The following is a 14,491-nucleotide window of genomic DNA, read 5'->3' as shown; positions in this document are numbered from 1 at the left end:
TCCAGTACCAGCAACAGTCCAGTGAGTGTGAGTAATGCCACTATTCACTCTTTTAAGTACAGATGACTGACCTTAGTGGCAAAGCCATAGCTAACTTTTGAACCAATTTCAATTAGTAAGCACTAATTTATGAGAACTTAACTATACTTGGATTCCATCTATACATTTCCTGTTTTTGTTGTTTTCTCTGCCTCAGGTGCATAAACTGACACACATCAAAATGTTGTTGCATATCTTAACTATACCTCAAAGTAAATGTTTAAAGAGCCTACTTTTTACCTCAAATTTAATAGAAATAAATGTCTATGCAAAGTCTAGTGAATCCATAAGATGATAAAGAAATATATGATAGCAAGAATTACAAAACAGTAAAAGGTCCCTGTGGAAGCAGAATTACAATGACACCAGTGATGATAAACTCGTTTTCCACAGTTGTAGCAGAAACCGGCACCACACCTATGTTTAGATAAAAACAGAATCAGATAGAAGTAAAACACTTGAAATTTGAATTACCAAAAGAGTACAATTCTTAACAGAGCACAGGTGTGACAATATCAATCAAATTCATATAACATTACATCTTACTCAAGGCCGCCGTGCCTTTATAAGACCTCAGAACTGAACAAAACCAAAAGAATGGAAGAAACTCATAAGGGGATACAATAAATTATGATAAGATACACAAATAGCACAATCATGAGAACTGTCGTCAGGAATTAGGATACGAACAAATTAAGCACCTAATAACTCAGGTATGTTGCTGGGGGTCTATCGGAAACAACCTCTCTGCCCTCAGGGTAGGGTTAAGGTCTGCATACACACTACCCTCCCTATACCCCACTTGTAGGAACTCACTGAGTTTGTTGTGGTTGTTGTTTAACTCAGGTATGTTGAAATCGTTTATCTAATGAGCAACTTCTTTTCCTCCCATATCATATATTTGGCTTCACAGGCTCTTTTTTTCTTCTCTTCTTTTTAGAAATAATTTTTACCGGAAGATGAAATCAAAACTCGAACATTCATAGACACTACTTTCTCCCGAGTTTCTTTCTCGACGAAAAGTAAACACAAACAAATAAAAGGATAAACATTCTAATTGGTTAGGAAATAAATTAATTGGACCATTAACAATTAGAGCTTAATACTTCGAAAAACATGCAAAGAAAAGGTCTGTCTAGTACTGGGAAAATTGATTGGATCACTAACAAGACTAAATTTGGGAAATCAACATAGTTGATACATGCTTTAGTTTAGGGGATTCAAAAGTTATGCGACCACCTATAACATTCAATGGTCATAAACAAATATTAATGTGAACAGAGCAAAATATAACAATTGAAATCTCAGATAAGTGAAAACTGAGAATGCTCGGCAGCTTAATCTCAAGTAAGTGGCATTAGAGATAAATTAGATAGTTTTCCGCTCACATTAATTTCTTACCATGAATAAGATAATTCTTCTGCTCATATTCGAGGTACATAAGCCCGTTTAAGGAAAAAAACTACAGAATGCTTCCACAAACAACTCCTTGTACCCTTCATACGTGTAGCCTTGTCGAATATTTATAATTGCTCGATTGATAGGCCCAAGTCCTCAAAATCCTGCTCTTTTTTGTCCGCATTACTTCCTCTGGAGTTGAGACCTTATCAATAAATCACTCGTGCCTCAAATTTCAATCCCAAACGTCAGCTCTATTCGGACCCTTAACCATTCTATATACTAAATATTTGCATGATTTTTTCATCACTCTGATTCTTCTCCCCAAAAAGAAAATTTTACTGAGTAATCCTCAATACTCAATACTGATATCACACCAAGGCTTACAGTCTAGTGGAGTCTCTCACACAAATAGGTGTGCGTTCAATTTTCACACGTCCTTCTTTCCACTTCCCTTTCACTGATCCATGATTCCTCGGTGTAACCAAAAATTGGGTAGGCCACTAGTATTGTTCCCTAGCCAGGATTCTGCTATTTGCTGGAAGAAGAGGGCTAAGGAAAAGCTAAAAATTCATTGGGATAAATGCAGCGCCAATTAATTTCCGCCAATTTCCACGGTGAGTACTAAGTACTTTGATTAATAGTTTGCAGATTTCTAGAATAGGAATAGGCTTTTTCTTTAGAGTAAGACTCTGCTTGCTTCTTTCGGCCAGCTCAGCAAATGAGTGGCTGTATTGGACACCTTTTCCACGGCTAGCGCGCTATGGAAGAAGAAAGGACTTTTTGGTTAGACAGTGTGGAATTGGCTATGCATTTTATTAAAAGAAGCACTGCTATCAGGGTTTGCAAAATTTTGCCATTAAATACCAAAATAATTTGCAAAAGATCCAGACTCCCATATAATCCAAACCCCAGCAGTTATAAATCCATCCCAATTACAGATTAGATTTTACTTTGTTTCCTACAAGATTAGATTTTGCATATACCTCTATATTTCTAACATATAACCCTAACCAAAGGATAAAGAGAATTTATGAAAAAAGAAAAGGGGGAACAGGAACGTAAACAGCAAATAATTTACCTGCATTTAACGATTTTGCAACCTTCAGTTTTTTCAACAAAGCGGCGGCACTGAGGGCACCTTTTCCACTTATTAAGTTCCGCAAGCACACCAAAAGCGACGTCGTCTCTATCCCTTAATTCCCGACTCTCTTCACACTGAAATCCAGCATGCCATGGAAGCTTACACTGAAAGCAAAAAAATCTTTTGCAATTTGGGCACTGCGATCGCTTCGCTTTCCCTCCACACTCATCCAAAATCAAAGCCGAACAATTCCGATTCGGACAGTAACACTGCTCCAACCCTAATACAGCTGACTCACACAATACGTCGCACCATTTAACAAACAGCTGTAGACCAACGAGATTCCGACAAGAGATTGGGTCGAAAAAGTGCTTACAATCCAGAGAAGGACACGGAATGTCGCCGACGTTGTCCTCTAGCTTGAGGGAGATGTATTTTACTATACAGTCGGTACAAAATGGATGAATACAACGATTTTGGTTCTTGAATTTCTTGTTGGGTAACAACATAGGCTCGACACAAATTTCGCAGGTGAATGATTGAGGTTCATCTGGTTCTTCTGTTACTGGCAATTCGTGTTCTTGGTTTTTTTGTAGTGTATTTCCCATGATCAGTGTGTCAAAAGAGTGTTTGGATTTTGTTACACTTTGTAACTTGTGAGCAAAGGAAGTGATCAATTTCAGACGTTTCGGGCTCTTCTTCTTAATATTGAGTTTTGGCCAATGTTGTCCCTTATCCGGTCTATTTTGGTCCTTCAAATATAACCTTGAACATATTTGGTCCTTTAATTATGCTAAAGTGGAGTACTTTTAGTCTCACAGATAAAATTTGTCCAAGATCAATTACGGAGTTGGTTACCGCAATCACCGTCTTTTTAATTTACTTATCGAAAATATTTTATAAACCAACACCAACTAATAGTACAAAGCTGATAAATTTAAGATTTTAACATTGAACTTTTATTTTTAAAAATTTCGGTTGATTTTTTCAAAAAAGAAAATTTAAAATTTGGAAAAAATAGAGTTGCCAAAATCACTTCTAGGCATATTATTGAAGTAAACGAATAACCGGATTGTATTATCACTTTTAGCCCATCCCAGAAACTATTTATATCTGATAGCCGGATATAAAATTTGTATAATTTTTGTATATTAACATACAAAATATATATATATACACAAAATATATACATTTTTCGGTTATTATTTTTACAACAACTATATAATGTCATTTTCTCATCGAAAACGGACACATAAGGGGATATTTTCAAGGTCAAAATTTTAGAAGAAATTATCTAAAAATAATGAATTAAAGTGATAATTTGCATTAGTGGTCCAAGTAAAAGATAGGCATACATCAAGATCTATGGGTTCGGCCACGCAAGAAATACGTCCGGGTTCATTTCCAATAAAAGGAGAGGAAGCGTTTTGCTTTAGAGCAGAAAATTCGCTTTATTAATCAGAGTTGGTTAACACCGTTAGTTTTTGGACAGATTCTTTTAGTGAGACCAAAGGTGCTCTACTTAACATATTTAAGGGACTAAATATGCTCAGAGTTATATTTGAGGGATCAAAATAGACCTGCCATACAAAATAAGGGACAATATTGGTCAAAAACTTTCTTAATATTCGTCCCACAACTTCCCACTTTTCCAGTTAAGCCCTCCATTTTGTGCAAAAAATAATTACCGTATCAAACCTAAAGATAGCGACTTGTTTGGTAAGCATGTGGGGATAGTTAATTTCAGCGAAGTTACAACCAATGATCCAGCAAAATAGAAATTTTAATAGTCCGAAACATATTGCAGTTTCAAGTCATTCTACATTAGTTTTAATTTGTTGGAGATAAATATAAATTGAGTTGATAATATATACACCTTTTGTTAATTAGTAACTATTACTATTAGTTGCAAAATTGCTTATGAAGACACATATTATGTGTTTATTAGTTTTATAAACACTCAATGTGAGAGGAAGTTTTTTCTTCTCTTCTTTATTTAGCTCTTTACTTATCTCTTTATTAGTTTGATAAAAATAGGAATTTTAATAGTCCGAAACGTATTGCAGTTTCAAGTCATTTTACATTACTTTTATTGGAGATAAATATAAATTGAGTTAGATAATATATATACACTTTTTATTAATTAGTAACTATTACTATTAGTTGTAAAATTGCATATGAAGACACATGTTTTTTGTTTATTAGTTTGATATAAACAATCAAATGTGAGACGAAGTTTTTTCTTCTCTTCTATATCTTCTTTATTTAGCTCTTTACTTAGAAAGTATAGGTACCAAAAAGAGGAAAAAATAAAAAGAGGAATCATGGCAGAAGTTTCCTACATTCACTAACTATTCTATGTGTTCTCAATAATTCAATTAAAGCAGAAAGCTTTAGAACAAACTTCAGAAAGTATTATTATAGTCGTAAACTTAAGAATTCAAAACAAAATTATTTAAGAATATTTGAAAAATTCATAGGCATGTTCAACTTTTAAAATACTAATAAAGTTAACAAATAGTAAAATAACTAACATAAAATGTGACACATTAACTATTATTCTATTTGACTTAAAGTAACATTAGGGGTGTGTTTGGTATAATGAAAAATGTTTTCCGTGGAAAATATTTTCTTGGAAAACAAGTAGTTATCTTGCTCATTTGCAAATTAAGAAAAATAACTTCTCAAGAGTATTCATAAATAATTTAGATACAATAAACATTAAGCTATAAACTTTCGAACCAACAATCATCCGAACCCACAAATTTCATAAACTTCTGAACCACCAAACTTTCGAACTCGCAAAATTTCGAACCCATAAATTCTATAATTTCTAAACCAGCAAACTTCCAAACACGTAAACCTCTGAACTCATGACTTTGGAACTCGTAAAATTTCGAACCTGTAAACTGAAAAATAAAAAACCAGAACTGAAAATCTGTGCAACCTGGTACACTAAGCTCCCGCTATGGGCGGAGTCCGGAAAGGGCCGGACCACAAGGGTCTATTGTACGCAGCCTTATCTTGCATTTCTGCCTGTTTCCACGGCTTGGTCTATTTGCGTAACTGAAAATATATAATAATAAAAATAGCGCGGGGTGGGGGGTGGGGGTGGGGTCGATGGGTGGTACAGAAAAACAAAAAAACAGAAAATTAAAAATACAAAAAAAAGTAAAAAAAAATTGAGGGGGTTTGCGGGAGGAGGGTGGGTGGGTGTCGCAGAAAAAAAAAATTGAAGTTGGAGGGGGTTAGGGGTTAGATGTGAGGGTAGGTGGAGTTTTTGAAAAATATTTTCGTAATTTTTTCTAGGGAAGTTATTTTCCACCAATTTCAGAAAAATGTGATGTCTAAGAAAATATTTTTCAAACTATTTTGTGCAATCAAACAGTGGAAAATGGAAATATATTTTCGGGAAATATTTTCCTCATACCAAAAACACCGTAGATCTCCTACAATTTGATCAGCAAGAGGAAAAAATTACACATTATTGGTTTTGCAAAATTTATTTGTTTTTTGTTCTACATATATTGTATGAAATAAGTAGTTTTGTATTCCACTCTTACCGTCACTTTCTAATGACTTAAGAACGATATTGCTCAACTAAGCAAGTTATACTGGTTGTCAAGATTTGCCCAATACAAAACTTGTACAAATGTACAATCTCGGGAAGTTAATAAATAACTTTCGCACGGTAAGTTTTATTTGGAAAATATATCCAATTTATATCTACTTGAATATAATGAAGTTGGTTAGAAGTCAATTTTTATGCTGTAAAAGGAAAACTAACTTTTCTAGCTATAACCCAGCCGAGCTTTGGTCTAACTTCTACAGTGGTTCGACAAACACAACAAGTTTTTCCACAAAAAGTTTCTTGTAAATTCAAAATCAAGAATAAAAAGCATTACTAGAAACGCATGGCAAAGAATAAATTACAGACAGTAAACTAAGCAAGTTAAAAGCAATATTTTAAAAGGCGTGGGCGAAAGACGAGGCGTTTTACCTAACAAGTGGTGAGGGGAAAGTCTTAAAGCGCGAGGTGTAAGCCCCATGAATATTTAAGTTTTATATTTTGTAAATTAATAAAATTATTATAAAAATTCTTTAAAATTGTAAAAAAAATCAAGAAAATTATAAAACTAATATATATATGAACCATACGAAAAAATTTTACTTGCAAAAGTGAACAATGTAAAGATGTATTACACCTATGTCATCAAAACAATATCTAAACCAGCGATGGCAAAAGAAATACTAAATTCAAAAACTAACTTGAAATTAAATTAAAAAACGCAAAACTTTAATCAATTAAAGAGCAAAACATTTTTTGTTGAGAAAATGAAGCATAAAAAAAAGGAAATGCAAGCGTGGAAGCAGGGTAAGAATTGAAGGGTAAAACTCTTTGCTTTGTAGTTTGTACTTTGCAGACAAATGTAATTGTTTCTCGGTAGTTAACAACAAAGAGTAAAGATTATGAAATTGGAATAAACAATTAGAAAAAACCTTTGGGTTTTAAGATTTTTAGTTTGAACCGTAACATTAAAAAAAATAGTAAAAATAATAATATAAAATGTGCCATATGAAATTATTCTATTTAACTTAAAAGTAACATTAGATCTCCTACAAATTTGATCAGCAAGATGAAATTAAACAATTACAAATTAATAGTTTTGAAAAATTTATTTGTTTTTGTTCTACATTGTATGAAGTAGTTTTGTATTCTACTCTTACCGTCACTTTCTAATGAATTAAGAACGAAATTGCTCCACTAAGCAAGTCATACTGGTATTCAAGATTTGACCAATACAAAACTTTCGCATGGCAAGTTTCTATTGGAAAAAAGTTTAAGATGAGAGATGCTTCCATTCATATTTAAATCCAAGAGGAAAAAACAACATAAGTCAAAATATAAAGAAATAAATTCACCAAGAAGTTAAGGGGTGTCATTATATAATATATATACATATTTTAAAAAAGATTACCGAGCTATACAGTGTAATTTTCCGACGAACGGATGTCGGTTGACACCCCTAGGTGCATGTGGCTCCGCCTCTGCGATATACACATATCACGTACGCTTATTAGTTTGATATAAATATCAAGTGTCGATAAATTTTTGAAACAATTTGAATTAGTAAATCAATAATCTATGAGAACCTAACTATACTTGAATTCCATTTGTACAAACTTCCTTCTGATTTCTGTTTTCTTGTTTATGCAGTTTCCTCTGCTTCAAGTGTACTCACGAGCAAATATATATATATATATATAAAGTTGAGAATGTGAAAGGTAATGTGGCATCTTTCATTGTGTAGGGATTCTATTTATCTTTATTCTCCTTCTTTAACTTTTGCTTTCATTTTTTCCTTTTAATCTTATTTTCTTAAAAGTACACACATTGAATTTACAGTCTTGCACCTCTTTATTGAGGGTTATATGACTGAAGAAGTAACTGTAAAACCATTAAAAAAAATGTAACGGCAGCTATAGATGTGATGTTACAATTATGAAAATAATGATAGCAATTAAAAGTTGCAAGAATTAATAATTCTGTTCATCCTATATTTTCACTATCCCAGTTTCTTCTTCATAAAGATAGGACAATTCTCGTGCCCTGCATATTAAGAGTAACAAAAGTTTAAGCATCCCTTCCATATGAAGTGAGGGAATTTTTTTTCTATTTTCTCCTAAGAAGAGGCTCTTTGGAAAAGCAACAACACAGGGTTTCACCAGATGGATATGTATGTTTTTGTTAAATTTTTATTCGTTCATCTTTCTACTTCATCATGATATGTTTTTATTATTTTGCTTTTTTTAATTTCTTAATTGGTTCTACTTTTCATGTTTACACTTCTGTTAATATGTTCATATTCATATATATACATATACAGATAATACATACATACATATATATATATATATATATATATATATATATATATATATATATATATATATATATATATATACGCACACACATACACACACTTACTTTTTAATTAATTGAATTATATATATTTTAAACATGTTTTTTTTATTTATATCTTAGTTTTAATTTTATGTTTATAAAATACTAAAAGATTAAAGATGAGGCTTAAGCCCCGCCACACCTTTTGATTTCTTTTTTGATCTTACAAATATTACCTTAAGGGATTTAGCTAACATGTTATGCATTGCAATTGCTTTAGTTGTGATCTTACATAACATATGTCAAATATGCAATTTCGTAGGGTATCTTAGGTTATAGCGTTGTTTTAAAAACTCAAAAATCTTTCTCATAAATAATCTTGTAATTTTAAACGTGGATACCTGAGGGGAATAAATTTAATCTTAATATACTTCTTTACCTACTAATAATTGATTACGGCTTTGCTTTTCAGGGTATTACTATTACCTGACTCATGTTTTATCAAAAACTATTTTACCGTAGGTAAACGATTTTAAATATGAAAATTTCTTTATCATCTCATATATAATTTGAGTCTTATTTTTATTGTAGAGGGGAATTGTTCTTTCTTTGTTTTTCATTTTTGTTTAATATAATATCATAAAATACAAACATATTGCATAAATATATTTATAGGGAACTAAAAGTTGTGCTGGATACTTGTCTGCAACAGAGAACATCTTGGATGTTGATAGGTATTACTCCCTTAATGGATAAGGGACATATATATATATATATAAGACACCAAATTAATAGTGTTATGTTGGAGAATATGTAGAAGGATAAAACTGATCAAAGAGTACTGTTTCCCTAATTTTTCACTGTATGCTCTTGATAGTATAGAATACACTTTGTTGAAACTGATCACTTTACATAAAATTTAATATTATTTGTAAGAACAAAATGAGAATAAGAAATACATTTCGTTAATCTTAACGATGAATTTAAAAGTTTCACAGCATGAGTTATCTCAAGACCATGAGTTTGGAAATTATATTTATGTCTTTTAGGCTACTCTTTTATTAGTAAAGACTGATTTTATGTGATAAGAATTCTAACAATTACTGTTTACCCATATTTTTATTTTCTTTTGATGACCGCGCGATAAATTTACCAGTATTCTAATATTTCTAACTGAACCTCAAAATAATTGAAATAAATATGTATGGAGTAAAATATGTTCATATTTAATGTTCGCATGAGAAAGTGACACGTGGAGCAGAAGACAAAAGACAATTGTGATGACCCAAAAGGTCATCACATGTTTTTAAAATGAATTCTAAATTCCGAGACCTTAAAAACCTCTTTATGTCTCACATCAATTTGTGTGCGCAGTCGGAACGCGTACCCGGAAAGCTAATATGTGAAAATCTATGAAAATTGGTAAAGTTTGATTATAAAATGAATTAAGTTGACTTCAGTCAATATTTTGGGTAAACGAACCCGTACCCGTGATTTGACGGTCCCGGAGGGTCCGTAGGAAAATATGGGACTTGGGCGTATGCCCGGAATAGAATTCCGAGGTCCCAAGCCCGAGAAATGAATTTTTAAAGAAAATTATTTCCTGAAATTATTTATGAGATTTGGAAATGAATTGTGATTAGAACTCGATGATATCAGACCCGTATTTTGCTTCCGGCGCCCAGTACAGGTCTTATATGTGATTTAAGATAAGTCGTGAAATTTGGTAAGAAACGGACTTGAAACAACGTGAATCAGATCATTTTTGAGAAAATTGGAAATTTGAAGTTCCTAAGAAAATTTCACGATTTTGATGCTAAATTCCTAGTTGTTGATGTTATCTTAGTGATTTGAATGCACGAGCAAGTCCGTATGATATTTTTAGATTGGTGTGCATGTTTGGTTGGGAGCCCCAAGAGCTCGGGTGAGTTTTGGATAGGCCACAGAGTGAAATTTTAACTTAGGGAATTGCTGGTATGCTTCAGGCCTGCAGGCTTCGCATTTGCGAAGCCTATCTCGTAAATGCAAGCTCGCAAATGCGAGAGGTGGCCTGGGCTGCCTCCTTCGCAAATGCGAAATCTGCCTGGAATCCCTCTTAGTCGCAAATGCGAGACCTCAGTCGCAAATGCGACACTGCTTTCGCAAATGCGAACATAGTAGAGGTCGGGGTTTGCAATTGCGAACCCTGTTCGCAATTCCCATACCTGCAACCTGCAATTTTTATACTTAACCGAACATCAACCATTTTTCACATCTTTTCAAAACACAAACTCCCTAGGACGATTTTTCAAGAACAACTCTTCTTCCAAATCGATTGTAAGTCAATTTTAACTCGATTCCTTCAATCATTAACATCTTTTAACATGATTTCAACTCAAAACCAATGATTTTCATGGAGGAAATTGGGTGTTTTGGGTAGAACCTAGATTTTTCAAAAATTGGGGATTTGGGCCTCGATTTGAGGTCCGATTTCAAAACAAATTATATAGCTGGGTTCGTGGGGGAATGGGTAATCGAGTTTTGGTTCGAACCTCGGGTTTTGACCATGTGGGCCTGGGACGATTTTTGACTTTTTGGGTAAAACTTGAGAAAACTCATTTTCATGCATTAGAATTGATTCATTTAGCGTTTATTGATGTAATTAAGTAACTTGTGGCTAGATTCGAACAAATTGGTTGTGGAATCAATGGGTAAAGCGATAGTTGAGACGTGAATTGTGTTCGTGGCATCGAGGTAAGTGTTTGGTCTAACCTTAGCTGAGGGATTAGGAGTTGTGTCCTATTTGATACTTGTTTCTTGTTGCGTACGACATATAGGCATGGTGACCAGTATCTATACGTTGGTGTCGAGCATGACCGTGAGTCTTGAATTGAAATTTATTGTGTTCTTAAATAATACTACGGATGCTTAAGTTGATGATTCTCTGTATTGAGCAAGGATTATGGTTATTCTCGTGAAAATTACTTATGACTGAATATTAGTGTTAGCTGATGTAGTTAGGTGTTGGAACAAGTTTGGTTATAGTTGTTTCTCCCTTTCCAGGACGTAGTTACTTATACTGTCGATTCCCTTGCTGGGATAACGTAGTTATTTATTGATCCCTTTGCCGGGACTCTTGTTATGATTGTTGTTGATTGTGTATGTGGATCGGGTTGCACGCCACAACAATATTATATGTGGATCGGGTTGCATGCCGCAACAATGATATATGTGGGTCGGGTTGCACGCCGCAACAGTGATAAATAATATACGTGGATCGGGTTGCACGCCGCAATAATTATATATATGGGTCGGGTTGCACGCTGCAACAGTGATAAATAATATGGATCGGGTTGCACGCCGCAATAGTATTGTTATATATTGGGATCGGGTTGCACGCCGCAACAATTGTTGATACAAAGTGTTTATAGATTGGCTACAAGTTTCTTATTGTTTTGCCGTGAATTCTAAGCTGTCCTTATTCTGTTACTCTTGATTTACTGTTGATATTGATACACCCCCGCAACATGTACCCCCTCCCATCTTTACTTGTTTATTCCTGTTTTATTTTCCGCTGTATATTATATAACTGCACAGGTTCGTTTGGTAGTCTGGTCCTAGCCTCGTCACTACTTCACCGAGGTTAGGCTAGGCACTTACCAGCACATGAGGTCGGTTGTGCTGATACTACACTCTGCACTATGTGCAGATCTCGAAGCAGTTCTTGGACCATAGCATTTGTGTGGCCACTTTCAGTCCACGCGGAGATCCAAGGTAGACCTGCAGGAGTCTGCAGGCCCTGGTGTCTCCTCTATCCTTTATTTCCTGTTTCATTTCTTTGATTCGGAAACAGTGTACCTTTATTTTCAGACTTTGTATTTAGCACTCTTAGATCGTCTGTGGTACTGTGACACCAGTTCTGGGTGATTAAGGCTTTTAAACAGTTGTATTAGATTCATATTTAAGATATTTTACTACATTTCTTCCGCTTAATGAAATTTTCGTTGTTTTTCACATTATAGCCTTTTAAATGCTAAAAGGGTATAAAAAAGGATAAAGGTAATCTGTTCAATAATTAGCTTGCTTAGCTCACATTAGTAGGCGCCATCACGACTCCCGAGGGTGAAAAATCCGGGTCATGACAACAGTCGGGCCTGGGGGCTATGATCTTGCTTCTTATCAGAGAGAATGATATTCATAAAGGCGAAGTAAATGCCTACCACCTGGTAGCATTTAATGAAGAATATTCTATAATATTAAGTGTACGGTCTGTTACAGAGAATAAGGCATTTACTGCCTACCGTTACACATTCTTCAATTGCCCTCATAATTGTCCTTTAAGAGGAGCTTGATTCTAGGACCTTATTCCCTAGTTACAATTATAAATAGTGAGCTCTACTGCAATTGTAAGGGTGACGAGTTCTCTGACAAACATACATTACACTTTGTTCAAAGCTCAATAACATTTTACTTTCTTGCTTATTTATATTGTTCTTAACACCTCGGAAGCTTTGTTCCCGGGTTCAAGATCTCTATCCTCTCATCTCAATTTTAACGCTAAGTCTTCATTTATCATGGTAGGATCAAATCGATTCACTTGTTTATAAACCACAAATAAATTTAAATATACCGTTACGGGTAAACAAAATATTTGTACACAACTCTAGTTTTTAGACGGTCTATTACAAGGACAACAATAGTCCCAAATAAGGAGGAAAGAGAAATATAGGACAAGTAAAGGAGACAACAAACATGACAATAAGAAGAAGATTATGAAGTAACAAAACTCACAAGCACACCAGTCCCGACCATAAACTCGTCCTCCGCACTTGTAGCAGAATTTGGCACCACACCTACGTACAGATGAAAAGAGAATTAAATTAAAAACACTTGAAAGTTGAACCCTTTTGCACTTCTTATGGCATAATATAACAATAAAGTTAACTTTTTGAATTACATAAACAATGCAATTCTTAACCGAGCACAGGTGTGACTAAGGCTGTCCAACAGGACGGAACGACATTTAACCGGGACGATGGCGGGATGGTCTAAACGGGATGAAACGGTAGTCCCATCCCATCCCACTAACAAACGGGATAAGACGGGACGGTTCGTGAGCCCTAAGTGGGCCTTTAAGAAAAATTAATTATTTAAACATTAAATTTGGCAACGGCTAATTATTTATAGATAGCAACGGTTATTTTTTTAAAGTTGATAATGACTATGTTTTTAAAGTTTGCAACGGCTAGTTTTTTTAGGGGCATTTGCATCTATACCCGCTTTTTGGGTCACGTTTTAACTTGTGTCCGCTTTGCAAAAAAAATTGCAAGCGTACCAACTTTTTCGCATAACTTCAACATACGGGGCTGAAGTAGCAAAGGCAATCACGCAAAACTTCAGCATTCTAGTAGACGGGCCTGAAGTAGCAATTGTGCTAAAGTTTTTCTTTGTAATTTCTAAACTTAAGCATAGTAGCTGAAGTTTTGTTCTCTATTTGCTAAAGTTTTTGTTTGTAATTGCACTAAATAAGCTGAAGTTTTTTGTCCTGGATTCATTAGTTTTGTCATTAAGCTTTTTCAAAAACTTCAGCAGAAGATGCTGAAGTTATTTAGTTCATTTATAAAAACTCCAGCACTAAATAAGCTGAAGTTTTTTTTTTGTCCTGGATAAGCTTTTTCAAAAACTAAGTTATTTAGTTCATTTGTAAAAACTTCAGCACTATATAAGATGAAGTTTTTGAAAAAGCTTTCTAATATACTAAATAAATAATCAGATTGCCAACAATATCTAAATCATAAATTTTGGAACCAATAAACGTGAAAAGAACAGAATTATCATTCTCTACTAACTTACGTACGTGAAAATATTCACAAATTATTGTCTACTAACTTACGTAATTATTTATAATTTATTTTTAAATAATCTGATAAACATATTTATGACATTCATCCTATGAACTGAAGTTTCATAGCAGCACCAACAACAACAGAAGAAAGAAGAAGAAGAAGAAGAAGAAGAAGAAGAAGAAGACGAAATGGGGCTGAAATTATTTAAAAAGTGGGTATAAGTTAAAACTTTAAAAAAAA

At 33.8% G+C, this 14,491-nt stretch overlaps 1 long non-coding RNA gene across 1 annotated transcript; it reads right to left on the bottom strand.

Moving 5' to 3' along the window:
- Positions 1-206: 206 nt before the first annotated feature.
- LOC104245257 (uncharacterized) lies at positions 207-3,191 on the bottom strand. Its single transcript, XR_011406760.1, has 2 exons — positions 2,519-3,191; positions 207-456 (listed from the first exon to the last, which is right to left on the bottom strand). It is a non-coding gene; the product is annotated as an uncharacterized lncRNA (long non-coding RNA).
- Positions 3,192-14,491: the final 11,300 nt, after the last annotated feature.

The sequence above is a fragment of the Nicotiana sylvestris genome, chromosome 1 (genome assembly GCF_000393655.2).
Source record: "Nicotiana sylvestris chromosome 1, ASM39365v2, whole genome shotgun sequence".
NCBI classification, from domain to species: domain Eukaryota; kingdom Viridiplantae; phylum Streptophyta; class Magnoliopsida; order Solanales; family Solanaceae; genus Nicotiana; species Nicotiana sylvestris.
This window is presented reverse-complemented; position numbering and strand designations above follow the sequence as displayed.